Source organism: Mercenaria mercenaria, unplaced genomic scaffold (genome assembly GCF_021730395.1).
Source record: "Mercenaria mercenaria strain notata unplaced genomic scaffold, MADL_Memer_1 contig_1033, whole genome shotgun sequence".
Lineage (NCBI taxonomy): Eukaryota > Metazoa > Mollusca > Bivalvia > Venerida > Veneridae > Mercenaria > Mercenaria mercenaria.
The window spans coordinates 21,112-36,457 of NW_026459004.1; the positions used below are offsets into that span (position 1 = coordinate 21,112).

At 34.3% G+C, this 15,346-nt stretch overlaps 1 long non-coding RNA gene across 1 annotated transcript; it reads left to right on the top strand.

Annotated features, from left to right (window-relative positions):
• Window positions 1–220: 220 nt before the first annotated feature.
• Window positions 221–14,092, top strand: LOC123556446 (uncharacterized). The gene is made up of 3 exons (XR_008368774.1): window positions 221–1,622; window positions 8,538–8,713; window positions 13,421–14,092. It is a non-coding gene; the product is annotated as an uncharacterized LOC123556446 (long non-coding RNA).
• The last annotated feature ends 1,254 nt before the right edge of the window (window positions 14,093–15,346 follow it).

The following is a 15,346-nucleotide window of genomic DNA, read 5'->3' on the forward strand; positions in this document are numbered from 1 at the left end:
ATATAATGTGAACACATACGCCGTAGCCCATAGCCATCTACGATGCCCAGAAATCCGCAAGGAATTATCGCGCGCCGCCCGGGTTAAATGTGAATTAGGTATCAGCTATAGAAAGAAAAGAAATAACGCACGACAAAATAAATTTTCTGTTTTAGCAGCTGTAGCATGACACTGTATTTTTCTTACAATATATTTACAATTAAAAAAATATACTGAAAGGAAAAGGCACAGCTGTAAAATTTGATTTCATATGCAGTTCATGTTAAAATTACAAAAAAAACTTATGTTAGGTTTATTTCTCATCAGGTTAGTTGATAGATACATCCAACCTTCTGCAAAATCGCTAGGTTCAACATTGAAACGTAGGATTTTGTCGATACATGAACTGAATATAAAAAATAATCGACGGCGTTTTATTTCTGCGGGAAAATGACACATGTATGCGTTTTATATCATTCCGTAGGCCTACGTATATATACAAACAAATGATCACATTATTTAGCTACAAACACACATTTTAAAAAAATACAACACACATAAAGAAAAAAGATTTTTAAAATGTCTAGCCTACATGGCAACGTAATTTAAATTATTCTGAATATGTAATTGTGACCGTCACGCGTGACGCGTGATAATTTAATTTTTTAAAGAAATAATTGTGGCAAAATGAGTAGTATGTTGATATCTTTGCTGAAAATATTTTCTGATGATTGTTGACAAAACGAGTTTTGAAATGCACTTAAGCTATATGTATACTGTCAGATACTCCACTCTCGGAAACTCCTAGCTTTTACCCAAACTCCTCATCCCTGGGTCCAGTAATTATATTTTATCAAGCAATGGACAATGATTGCAGTTCGCCTAAAGAATTACTATCGCAGTTACGAATTTTGTAGTGTTGATAGACTTTATCACTTCTTTTTTGTTTCAAGCCTGATTGTTATTGAACATTGAACATTAACATTGAGTTTACACTACTGTAGGCTATAAACAGAAATTTATCTGGGCTATGTGCAGGGAATACGAAAAATAACATAAAATGAACTCCGCTGTTGTGATTTTTTATAAATATTTAAATGTGTCGAAATTCAAGCAAAATATAGTTGCAATTTTTTAGATCGAATCCAGACAGTATGATAAACCGTATTGCAGAGAGCAAATTGTGTTAACTCCTTGGGGATGGGAGGGGGTGGGGGCTGCTTTTCCTCACGCCCTCTACTGCCTCTTGGCCGCCAGGACTTGCGGTTATAAATTCCTCGGCTTATCTTCAGATTAAAAAAATAAAGGGAAACTCTTGTTACGGAAAAGGTGGAACAAACTTTAGTTGCCAAACGTGTCCTGTTTATCTAGCCCGCTAAAATCTCTGAATACAATAAGGAAATATTCTCAACGATTATCATTGTTTTTTTATTTGCAGAAACCTAAACGAACCGAAACATCGGACAGTATTGACTACAGTACAGTTTGAATTACAAGACAGAAAAAAAGCAACAAATTTCAGACGTCCAACATTCTTCCTGCTCACATGCTTACATCTTGTGGCGTCAGATAAATAGCCAGTAGCCAAGTATTGATGTAGCCGTAGTGGAATAACTGGGAAACTCTTAATTTTATCTTTGAAGGTATGTTTCTTTTCTTACACCGTCGTACGAAATAATTCAGAGAAATATCTAATATTAATTTGTAACAGAAAATACAGATTATTGAGTATTGACGGAACAAACAAGCACAGTCATGTCGTATAACAATCTGCGTATTCTCCATTTTGCCACCTGTATGTCTTTCCATCCATCCATCCGTCCATCTGCCCATCTAATGGTCGATCAGTTTCATTCCAAAGAATATTCCTGAAGCCAGTTCTGAATAGGGGACAGCTTTTCTATGTAGGAAAAAGAAGGACATACTAGTACATAGTTTTTGCTAAAAAAAACCCCCAACATTCTTAATCCAAAATACAACATATCTGATGTTAAATGTTCAATATTTCATTCATCCAATTCTATTTAAAAAAAAAAATCTATTTTGTCCACCGTTACATGTCGCAGTAACAACGCTAAATGTCGCACTCCCAATTTGAAACTAAGATATATAATATTAACAATTCATTGTTCTTTATTTGTTGTAATAAGTTCGAAGCTGCTATAGGCATACAGACACTAAATAGAAAAATGGCGCGAAAAAAAATGGCGGACACAAATAGTCCTCAGTTTTTTTGCTCTGTAGAGCTATTTTCCTTATTTTCTTTGCAATTTTTTTGCTAAAATCACATGACAGATCTATGACTGACATGTAGGTAGCATTTTCATACTGAAATAACAACATGACAAAATTTTTCATGGAAACTTATATCATACACCACTAGTATAATTTGGGATCTCATTTTTAGCTGATTTTGCAGTTTGTGTGTTTGACTGAAATTATTTTTCTTGCATCAAACATGACCCCTACTTTTCTTTTGATTTTTCTTTAGCACTATCAATATTCTTCAAGAAAATGTAGGTTACAGACATTTAAAATGTGTCCTGGTGTGTGCTGCGGCCATTGGAAATAGGTCAATTTTATATAGAATAAAGAACAAAAACTATTTAGTGTGTTATAACCTATAAGATGACATTGGTAAAAATTGAAATCTGGCCAGATGATGTGGAAATGGGCTTCTTTGATTAGAATTTGATAGAAAATGACAAATTTATTGAATTTTGTTGAAAATGAGGACAAAACCCCAAAATATCACACTTTCACTGTTTTGAGTGTATTATTTTCAAAAACTGCTTATTCATAGCCTACTGATTGCTAATTTCTAGCCATCAGAGGTAAAAGTGAACATATTTAACAGTTTAAATGTGTAATTTGTATGCATATCAGAGTAGAAAAAGTCAAAACAGGGCAAAACAAGGCTGCATTTAGGGTAACTGCTTCAAAATTATGTAGCGACAGCTATTTTTGACAAAATCTGACGCTTTGTCTTGTGGTACTGAAAATGCCATAAAACCTTAGAAACTGTTGATATCAAGCTAAAACCTTGTATTTTTTCATGCATTTAGGTTTCTTATACATTTCAAATGAAACTGGCACAGTGTCAGAGAAAAAAGTTTTTCTTATAAGTAAATTATTGCATGACTGTATTCTATTGTTTCTCTGATTGGCTGAAAACGGTTCGAAAAGTAATGAGTACATATCATATCAACTTCTCTTGGGTTATAAATAGAACGAAAATAAAAATAGATCGAAGTAGGTGCTTGGAAAACCAATATCAACCTGATTTGGTCTAAATTTATTCCTTATTTCTTTATTAAAGTTACAATTGTAATAACAAGACTGACTTTACATTTATTCATGTAATAAAACAATTATTGACTTTTTCATAGGTTGATATCAGGATTTATGAATGTATAATGATGTGTTAAATTCAATTGTTAGCGTTAAGCCCAGTGGAATACATACTCATACAATGTCATTCTTGTATACTTTTTCAAGGACAGCAGACTGAATAAACACCTAATTAACATCATCACTTTATTATTATTATTAAAAACAATAATGAAATATTTGTTAATCGAACCAGCTCGATTCGCTAGTTCCTCGTGCATTAACACACATGACACATGTCTTTAAAAGCATCGAGTGCATGACGTATTTATTGAGAAGAAATATACATTCAGGGGAGGAGAAATCTGATTTTGACTTGTTTGTTCGTTTGTGTCATTTTTTTTACTTGTCCGTATGATAGTTATATAGTAAATTCTGGTCAAATTTCACAGTCCGTTTACAAGCTTTGGGACAACCTGGGCAATACGGACAATTTAATTTGCCGCTCCTGACACTGTAGACTAGCTCCTAGACTATGATATATTTTTTTTTTTACATTTTTATGACTGAATATAGTGAACTGAGTCAGTCTATATCATTATGTCCAATATCTTAACATCATTCCCCTGTGAAAATCTCTAAAATAGACTGGCTTTTGTCTCTATGAAATTGAATTCGACAAAAAGGGGAATAATGTAGAAATATATTTATTATCAGTCTAGTGGCTAGTCTATATACATTGTTAATCCCATAAAATGCTTATGCTGTTTCCGACTCAGCACTAAACTGGCATTTTTTCGGCGGAATAAGTGACCGAGTCGTCATTGTCAGTCTGGTAATTAAACATAACATCATTAAATATAAAATCACCATATAAAGAACTAGGAAAGAAAAATGTCATAAAGTCCCAACATTCCAGAGCTAGTGACGCTCACGAGTAAAGAAACGAAATTCATGTTCATTTTCATTCGGTTAAGTTCTAGAAACGTTTTTTTACATTTCGAAGAAATACAGTTTGTTAACAATAATCAATATACAGCCTACACGCCGCAACACACGGTCATTATGGTCTAAGAACCATGGTATAATGGTAAATCCGTAGACGTTATATTAGTAGACATTATGTTTGTAGACCAAGTGTTGTAAAATTTCTAGAACTAATGCAGTCTGTAAATTACGAAGTTGTATTTAAACTATGTAAGTTTATAAATGAAGCATTTACAATTAGACAAGGTATAATAAATAGTCATAATTAGACATGTATTTACTGCCAATTTTCCCTAACCATCATTTACATGCCCCACTTTTATCATTATAAGCCATAATAGCATGTAATCTTAGGATTATATTGTACTGTTGTTCCTTTTCATATGATAATAAATGTGATGTTCGTAGTCCTTCCTCATGTACATGTTTATATTTAGAAATAATATAGATGTTGTTGTATGTAGTTTTTCGTGTCCTTGTACATATTTGTCATGTTTGTATGTTACATTTAACAAATTATTGTATCATGTAACAAGAAACGTTTATATGTTTACGTTACTTAATAAAGAATCTTGAATCTATAATGCACGTACAGTTTTCCCGCCAACGTGTTCAACGAGTCATTGATCTTAGTGCTAATTACTGGAACGGCAATATTAATGTCGATCTAGTATAATTCCGACAAAACTTAACCAGACCATACAACATGACACTACTGGAAATGGGTTAAGTATAATTTTGACTTATTATGTACGATGCGCGTTACTACAGTCTATAAAAATACGACCTGTGACAAACATATCATAATTATTTAAATTTTAAAAATAAATTAAGTTCAAATCTGTATCGTGCAGGATTTTGCCCTTGAGACGAACGGCATTTGCTCATGAGTCGAACATGCGTTTGATCGCAGTTAGTACGCTTGAAGCGTTTAAGTAACAATGCTGAAATCTTATAAGAACAGCATTAAAAAAAGGGACATACTTAAATGGTTAAAATGTAGATTCTTAGTTTCTACTTATTTTCTGTCTAGATTACACTGAAATAATTTAAGGACAACGGCAGGATCGGCGGGTGACCACGTGTACAAGGTAACTAATTATCAAAAACCACTGCGAGCAGCTGTCTGGTCATAGATTGAACGCCGGTACTCCGGTCACTTCGAGTTGGATTTTTTGATTTGCCTAGTGTAATAAACAGCGCATTTTGTCTACCTTGATAAGTCTGTGGAAACACCTATTGCAGCGATGTTCACAATAAGCATTCATTTCGGCCTGGTTACAACATTATATAAAATTTTGACATTACAATTCGTACACAACAATGCTTCTGTTTGAAAACACAGAAAAAAAATCACAAGATTTAAATACGTTTCATTGTTGTATTCATACCAAAGTTTACCCTGAATCCCTGAAAAAAAAAAGACATACCCTTCCCGCGGGCACCTGAGAACCTGTCCATACCCTTATTGTCTTGTGAAAGTTTATGGCAAAATATATTGTTTTCAGTTTCACTTTAACTGAACAAAATTTAAAATGGAAAAAGGAAGAAGCTCGCATTGCTGAATGAAATGCGGTTATTCGGTTAATACAAAATACATTTACAACCCTTTTTTAAATCAAATGCATGTTTTTTTTTTTTAATTTTTTAGCTGGCCGACAAAGGTAAATTAATCTAAATATCCACTTGGTGGGTTAAAAAAACCAACACAACTTAACATTTTTTTTAAATTAAATCAAACCAACTACATTATCGGGAATTATTGATGCATTCGGAAAGGATCAATACATTAATACGTCAAGGGCACACATCAGTTTATATCCCCTTTTGAACTTAAAACTTCTGGTTAAAGTTTTGCATGCAAGATACTCTTATAAATTGATTCCATACCTCATGTTTTTATTTCGATGTAAATGAGATGTGGAACCAAAATTTGTAGTCTTGTTTGGCGCCATATAACCTATACTGTGTTTGTGCGCCGGAAAACCCAAATAAATAAATAAATAAATTGTTTTATTATAACATGTATGTATTGTTTCTTCAGACAAAAATACCAATTTGGTGACCCGTGTTCTTAATAATATTGAAAGAAGAAGCACGGGTGGCTATCATTTTTATTTTATATTTTAACTTGTGATACATTAATCTATAAATATGTAAAGTTATAGAAAAATCTGTCCGCTAGAAATAATTGTGAAAAACATCTTTAAACGGATTGAACGATATTTGGGTGAACAGCTTATGTAATACAACATAGCGAACATTGGGCTATCGTCACAAAAATTAATTACTATCTTGAACAAAATATATACACTTTGAATGATTATAGCATTGTAGGCTAAAGGGTACACTTTTGTGATGTATTTCCATATTATGCATAAGGAAGATGACGCAGAGCTACGTAAAATAAGAAAATGCACATATGCGCATGCGCAAAAACACATGATACATGGACCATGCCCGTTTGTACGATTTGGGACAAATTGTATTTAAATCCAAAGGAATGCGATTAGTTTATTATTCTTCATCTTAGTACACATGTTAAAGGTGGCTCAGTTACCATAAATATGTTGGGTAACTGAGCCATTCTGGACAAAGAGTCATCAAATAAAGTTTTCTGAAAAGACCAAAATAGCGTTTCGGGTATTTTTGCCCGAAATGTGATATTAACATGTATCCAATAACTAAAATAATAATACTTGAGAGATGCTGCAATTTATTTGCAAGAAACACGCTTCGTAGTTTTTAAATGGCTCAGTTACCCTAATTTCCCCTATATCTGTAAATGTCACAGGGACATTGCACGTATTTGATTGACATTTTATTGACAAGGAGGTATAAGATCTGTATAATTTAGTTAAAACAAAGAGTTACAAAAATAAATAGATCGGCAACTTGAAAGGCATATAGAGCAAACCTCGCCAACATCCCACGGCTGCAAACGAGATCTCGTTACCGGAAGTTCTCCATGCGCCATTTTGTATGCGAAAGAATGACACTGTGAATTAATTAATTATCACCGTATGACCACGCTTTCGAGTGTGCTTAATATTTCATTGATGTTAGAAAAAAAAATTACCGACCCAGAAGTAATGGGTCGGAAATGGCAAACAAACATATTTAAGGGTGGTCTTGAAATGCGAAATGATTACTTGCAGGCTTAATTGTCTGACTTGTAAGACTTATCGACTGAAAAAGCACATGACTGCTGCACAATAAAGAAACAATTATAACATAGTCAAACATAAACACTCATTATAAGAGAAGTGAGACATTTTACACTCAAATGTACTCACTTTTATTTTTCATAAAATTTGATGTACAGCAAAACTTGTCTGTAGAATTGATATTCCGTTGTAACTTTTCACCCGCAATTCTTATCAAATTTAGACGCATAAATTTCAGAGCTATTTGGCTCAGTTTATATTCAATTTTTATATGTGAAACGACTTAAGAAAACTAAAATTATCTAGTTGATCGACACTGAATGCGGTTAAGCCCGCCCACGTTGCATACAACTAAGTTGTTTTTAACTCGACTATACGAAGTATGGAGAGCTGTCCTACTCGACCTCGGTTAAAGTTTTGATGCGCTTTCCTTATATCTCTTAAATGCTTGAGAGATTGGACTGAAACTTAAAATAGTTATTCATTCCTTATCATCATCCACATCTGTGGCACAAGGGTCTGGTCATAAGTCTCGCACCAATATTTCATGAATTATCCCCTCCCTTTTACTTAGAATTTCAGGTGATATTTTTGGTGCATTTTCGCTCTATCTCAGTTATTAAAATGGATTTCATTCAAAGTTAAAAAAAATCATCCCACATCATAATCCACATCATATGACACTAGGCTCATAACTCTGGTACTATTTTATCTTGAATTATCCCCCTTTTTACTTTGGATTTTAGGTTAATTTTGATGCATTTTCATTAATCTCTGTCACCCACACAAGGATTTTATTCAAACATAAAGTATTTATTCTACATCATCATGCACAGCATATGACTCAAGAATAACATCTCTTGCACAGTATTTCATTAATTAATCCCCTTTTTACTTAAATTTTCAGATTAAAGTTTTGGCGCCCTTTCACTTGACACAAGGGACATAACTCTGGTACCGTACCAATATTCAGTTCGGATCAATATATATAATGAATGTAAAAAAGTAAGAAACAATTAATGCAAAATGAGGTAATATTCTCAACTATTATGATAATGTCTTCTTTACTTGCAGAAACTTAAATGACAGTATTGACTGGAGTTTGAATTACTCAAAGGGAAAAAGACAAAACAGTCAAAAAAAAAAAAAAAACAGTCGTCCATCTTTCATCCGGCATATATCCATAGGTGTTGGATAAAAAGCGAAGTTATGGAGCCGAAATGGAGTACTTGGGGAAATTATCTTTGAAGGTAAAGTTTGTATTTTAACAGCGTCAAACGGAATACATTAGAGAAATATATTTATAAAATTAATTAAACTTAACTATGAAGAAGAACAAACGTTCCCGGCGGAACTCGAACCAAAAATACAATAACCAAATTTTATATGTAGTATGCTTATAAATATTTTCCATTTTGCTACTTGTTCGTGTCTGCCGGTCTGTCTCTATTATATCTTCAAATGTATCAGTCAGTTTATCAATCCATACGTCCGTTCGCACATCAATCCATTTGTGAAGTCACCATATACGTCGAACTCTACATACATTTGCCAATTTTTGTTTTACTTTGTTTTTGTTTTTTTTGTTGAATGTTCCAAGTGGTTACAGAGCGACTTCAGAACTTAGATACTGGAGAACCTATGATAACAACCTGCACATCACGAACTGCACTGTAATAACGCGGTTTAATGACGAACATGTTATTGTGACAATAACTTTTCAACTCGAGTGGTGAGAGATAGAAATTGGCTAGCTTTTGTTGTCAAGTAAAAAGGGGAAATAAAAATAGGCTGCGTACTTCCGTCCGAATGACTTTGTACTGGTTGGAGCGTTCGCTTGTGAATCGAGCGGTCATAGGTTTGGTGTCCGGTACAGTCACTCTATCCGTGACTAATATTTTTCAATGGGACAGTTGTAAGTTACTGTGGGAAAGAGTTTAGTGCTTGTAAAAAATGAAATGTTGTCGAAAACGGGCGTAAAACCAAAAAATAAACAATAATTATTCCCGGTTAATTCTAACTATTATGTTGATCGAACTATGCAGTCAAAACGAAATGAAGTTAATGTGTACGGGCATGAAATAAATAAGTTATTGCACTTGCGCAATTGATAACTATTATTTGTGTTGGGTTTACGCCGTTTCTCAGCAACCTTAAATTTACACAGCCTGTCTTTATAGTTTCTAACCAGTAGACACTCCATAAAAAAGACAACTTTCTCACTTCATGGAACGCTGTAGCTGGTCGAGCTTGAACTAACAGCTCCAGATTCCGGGGGAAATTGTATTTAAATTCCCAACTTTCATTGTAGCGTGAAAATGGACTCGATAGTCAAGGAATTTTATAATCTTATTCTGTTCAAAAACATTTCAGGAACATCTTCAGAAAATTCAAATTAAAAAAAATGCTATGGAGGAGAGAACGAGCAGTAAAATGAGCCGCGCCATGAGAAAACCAACATAGTGCGTTTGCGACCAGCATGGATCCAGACCAGCCTGTTCGCTTTCAAAGCCTATTGCAATTAAAGAAACTGTTAGCGAACAGCTTGGATCCTGACCAGACTGCGCGGATGTTGGTTTTCTCATGATGCGGCTCAAATGTTTAATAAGAAGTATCTTATTTTTACATTACGCTTTTTCTGTACGTAACATGCATTCATGTATACAAGTGTGACAATAAGAATCTGAAAGAATACAAAATTAGAATACGCTTAAAATGAAATTTATGTTGTAGTAAACTTTTTTGGGGATTAACTTATTTTTCTCTAAAATACAAACAGTTTTTTTTTGTGTGAAATTTTGATGCCCAAATTTTTGCCCGTGAAAATGGGGGTAGGGAAAAAATTAAGATAATATAGCGAAAACGAAGTCGGAGACCTCCGATCCTTTTCGCTCATTTTACAGTAAAATAAATTGATATGATAACTTTAGTTTTTTTTAAAAAAATCTATGGACCAGTTGCTACACACTATTTAGTCATTCCGCTCGCAAACAATAATTTCGTAGAAAGATTTTGGCATGATTTTTGCATAGAGTAAGCATTCCTTTGGGAAATAGTCGGAGTGCATGTTTGAAAATTACATGACCGTATATGCCATATTGTTTTAGCTCACCTGAGCAATGCTCAGGGTAAGATATTGTGATCACGCTGTGACCGTCGTGCGTGCGTCCGTGGTCCCAACAATTGTGTTTAAAAGACATCTCCTCCATAAGCACTGAATGGATTTTGATGAAACTTGGCATGAATGGTCCTCTACCAAAGTTATTCAAACGGTTCCGCTTGGTTGCACACAGGGGCCACCAGAGCTAAAAACAGAAAAATCTTCAAACGACATCTCCTAAAACCGATGGTCCGATTTTGAAATAATTTCACACAAATGGTCCTTATATCACCCTATACCAAGATTGTTCAAACTATATTGATTTGTCAAAAAACATGGCCGCCAGGGCTAAAAATAGAAAAATCTTCAAACGACATCTCCTCCTTAACCGATGATCCGATTTTGAAATAATTTCACACAAATAGTCCTTATGTCACCCTCTACCAAAATTGTTCAAGTTATATTGATTCGTCAAAAAACGTGGCCGCCAGAGGTCACTTTTCCCTATATGGATATAGTGGAAACTTTAAAAACCTTCTTGTGTGAAACTACTGGCCCGATTTTAGAATAACTTTACACAAATGGTCCTTATGTCACCGTCTATCAAGATTGTTCAAATTATTTTGATTCGTCAAAAACATGGCCGCCAGAGGGCGTGGTCACTTTTCCCTATATGTATAAAGTGGAAAATTTAAAAATCTTCTTGTGTGAAACTACTAGCCCGATTTTAGAATAATTTTACACAAATAGTCCTTGTGTGACCCTCTACCAAGATAGTTCAAATTATTTTGATTTGTAAAAAAACACATGGCCGCCAGAGGGCGTGGTCACTTTTCCCTATATGTATATATATATATATATATATATATATATATATAGTTGAAACTTAAAAATTCTTCTTGTGTGATACTTCTAGCCCGATTTTAAAATAATTTTACACAAATGTATCTTGTGTGACCCTCTACCCAGATTATTCAAATTATTCCGATTTGTCAAAAACATGGCTGCCAGGGGGCGTGATCACTTTTCCCTTTATTTATACCATACTTGTCCAAATTATTGCCCTAAGGTGACTAGGTCAAAAGATGGCCACACCCCTGTGTCTGACATATACTTACTGTAGGCTTTTATATTAGAAAGTTTGAAAATCTTCTCTATATCAGTAATAGCTAGAGCCTTGATGTTTGGCATGTGATATCAGATTTGTAATGTCTATCGTAATTTTTCAAATTATTGCCCTAGGTTCAAAAGTGTGTGTGACATGTATGTAATATAGGTTAACATAGAAGAAACCTTACTCTGTACTTATATAAGCACACTTGAAGCCTTGTACACAGGGGAGCGCTTTAGGGTCAATGACCCTCTTGTTTTATGTTGTTGGTTTTTTTTGTTCGGTTGAGCACCCTCGAAATAATTTATACTCATCATTTTGCAAAGACGCTGAATACACAAAAACCTTTAAATTTTGGAAATACGAACCGTTCGGGCACTACCTGAAAACTTTGGCTTGCCCAAAACAGGATTTACTTGTCCTGGGCTCCGGACAACCCACTCACGACGAAGACTGTAATTATAATGCGTCAAAGAAAATGTACATGAGATATTTTATGAAGCTAATAGCATACGACAAGTAGACGGAATATTATGAACTTATATGCCGTTCGTTCGTATTTCCATCTGTCTGTATGTCGGTTCCGAAAACCTTTATATATTAGTATAGATTTTTTTTCACGAAACCTGGTAGATATTATAGAATAAATGAGTTCGTGTTTCGTTTCCTTGCTTGTTCCTGGGTCTGTCTGTAAGTCAGTGTCTGCACGGCCTTCAGTCGTCACAAAAAAGTTGGTTCTGCTGTAAATTGTAAAGGAGCATGAGATTTATCTCATAGAATGCTACTTGGGAAATTTGAACCCAGGTCCTTTTATTATGCTGCATTTTTTTTAACAAAAGGCAATATGGAGAATGTACAGGCAATTTAGTTTTGCTACACCTAAAACTGTAGATGATATGTACACTTTTCAAGAATATTTATGTCTCCCACCCTCAGGGGGAGACATATTGTTTTTGCCCTGTCCGTCCGTACGTCACACTTCATTTTCGATCAGTAACTGGAGAACCATTTGATCTAGAACCTTCAAACTTCATAGGGTTGTAGGGCTGCTGGATTAGACGACCCCTAATGTTTTTGGGGTCACTCCGTCAAAGGTCAAGGTCACAGGAGCCTGAACATGGAAAACAATTTCCGATCAATAACTTGAGAACCACTTGACCCAGAATGTTGAAACTTTATAGGATGATTGAACATGCAGAGTAGATGACCCCTACTGATTTCTGGGTCAGTCCATTAAAGGTCAAGGTCACAGGGGCCTGGTCATGTAAAATCATTTCCGGAAAATAACTTGAGAACCACTTGACCTAGAATGTTGAAACTTAATAGGATGATTAGACATGCAGAGTAGATGACCCCTATTTATTTTGGGGTCACTTGATCAAAGGTCAAGGTCACAGGAGCCTGAACAGTGACTTGAGAACCACTAGGTCAAGAGTGTTGAAACTTAGCGGGATGACTGGACATGCCAAGTAGATGATCCCTATTGCAGCCAACCATCAGTGTCTCTTTGACTTTCGCTCCTGACCACTATTGACTTCTTGCCCATAACTTTGCGAAGGGGGAGACATGCGCTTTTTTACAAAAGCAATTTCTAGTTTTATTATGCTTTGTGCTTAGTATACTTCAGGTTTAAAGGGATGACTCGTTTTCAAACATGAAATGAAAAATAACGCTCGGAAATTAAAAGATGGATGTTGCCACTTTTACGCTGATTTCATTGTAATATTACTGATTTTATAATTTCAGGAAAAGTTACCAAGAACCAGGCGCAACAGGATGTTCAAGGATACAGAAAATTACTTACTGTATTACTACCACCACTTAGATGATTGCCGACATCTGTCAAAAAATGAAACATTTCAGGAGCTCTAAAGAATTGTGAATTTAACTTTATCATAATGCATCTGAATGGACATATATTTGATATTTGTTCAGTGGTATTCAGATGCAGACGATGGTGCAGAATACTGTGATTGTAATGCTAAGAACTGCTTCATGAGTAGTTGATTCATGAGATTATTCCGAATACATTTACAGACATATGTCATTTAGTGCAAACATTTTGTAGTGAGTTACACAGGATTATGTCTTCCATGATTTATTTGCATTAATATGCAGAAGAAAAAAACAGTGATCATAAGATGCATAGTTTTATTCAAAATCAGAGACATTTTCTTACTGTCACCAAGTTGTTACACTTGAAATTATTTTCATGTTATTTTTTTTGAAAGCATCGTTTATAGACATATCTTTGGTACTTTAAAAGACAATGACTTGAAATTAAAAATATTTTCTTTATAATCATCATCTGCGTGTGTGGTTACAATCACAATAATTCTAATTGTATTTCTTGGCAGAGTTATGCCCCTTTCATACTTAAAATCAAAATTAAAAATAAAGAATGTCAGTACACCTTCTTTACTTGACCTTTAAACCCCTCTGTGTAGTAGGGGCTTTTCATATATTGGTGTATCTTCCTTTTAAAGTAGAGGTCTCTTATTGAGACATTAATTTTATTTTATTTTACTGTCAAATTGCCGAATATGGAGCGTGCTGTCTTACCGACAGCTCTTGTTATTTTCACCCTTATACGTTATTCACGATGTTGACAGGCACAATGCCTGTGAAGTTTCTCTGAAGTTATGGCCATTGAATTTCTCAAATTTGCTAAAGTTGACCAGACTTGAGCAGTTCTTATCCTTTGTTCACCAAACTTGACTACTATGCTTGCAGGCATAATATCTCAAATAGTTCTATAACTAGCTGGATATTCTCAGTTATGGCCCTTCAGTTACTACGAAAAATGACAGTACCTTAGCCACACTTTTGTCAGCTCATTATCTGGATATTCCCAGCTATGGCCCTTCAGTTACTACGAAAAATGACAGTACCTTAGTCAAAATTTTTTGTCAGCTCATTATCTTTGCTACTCTAAACAATCGCTCTAAATCTCTTGCCCTTGAATTAATCAAAACTTTAAAAATGTTAATCTGTCTCAGAATTCTGAATAAGGGGTTTATTTTGGCGGTTTGGTTCTGTTGTTTATTTTCGTATCAAATGTCAGGTATCACTATATAAATCTAAACTTGATAGTCCTTTGAATAGAGATGTGTTATAAACATTAAATAAATTTCGTAGAAGCAAGATTTGAGTTGCATTTATACAGTGTTCGAGTGAAAAATATATACTGTAGAAGTTTGAACACTTTATCTCATGCTTCAGAATAGGACGGAAAAGAGAAAACTTTTGACGAATGGAAATTATTATTTATAAATATATATCGATCGTTGCTAAATTTGCGATGATAATTTGCTATGATTTCTTTCATAGTCAGAAACATCAATGTTTAAATACAGCTTGGATACCAGTAATGAATACTTACCCAATATGAAGGAATCAAATGCGTGGTAATAAGAAAGGACACACTTAATCAATATCATACTGAAAAGTTGATTCTAATACGCTTTGTTAAAAAGCTTTGTAAAACCAAAAGCGCCTTACCTGCTAAATATTTTGTTAGGTGTACACAAAGGGGGATTAATTTTTGGTTGCAAACCCCCCAAAGGAAAAGAGGGGGGCTTATTACAATTTTTATCTAAATGGGGCCTAAAGAATTAACGGGGCATATTACACTCGAAACAATATATAGCAAAATCGTCTTTTACTAAAATT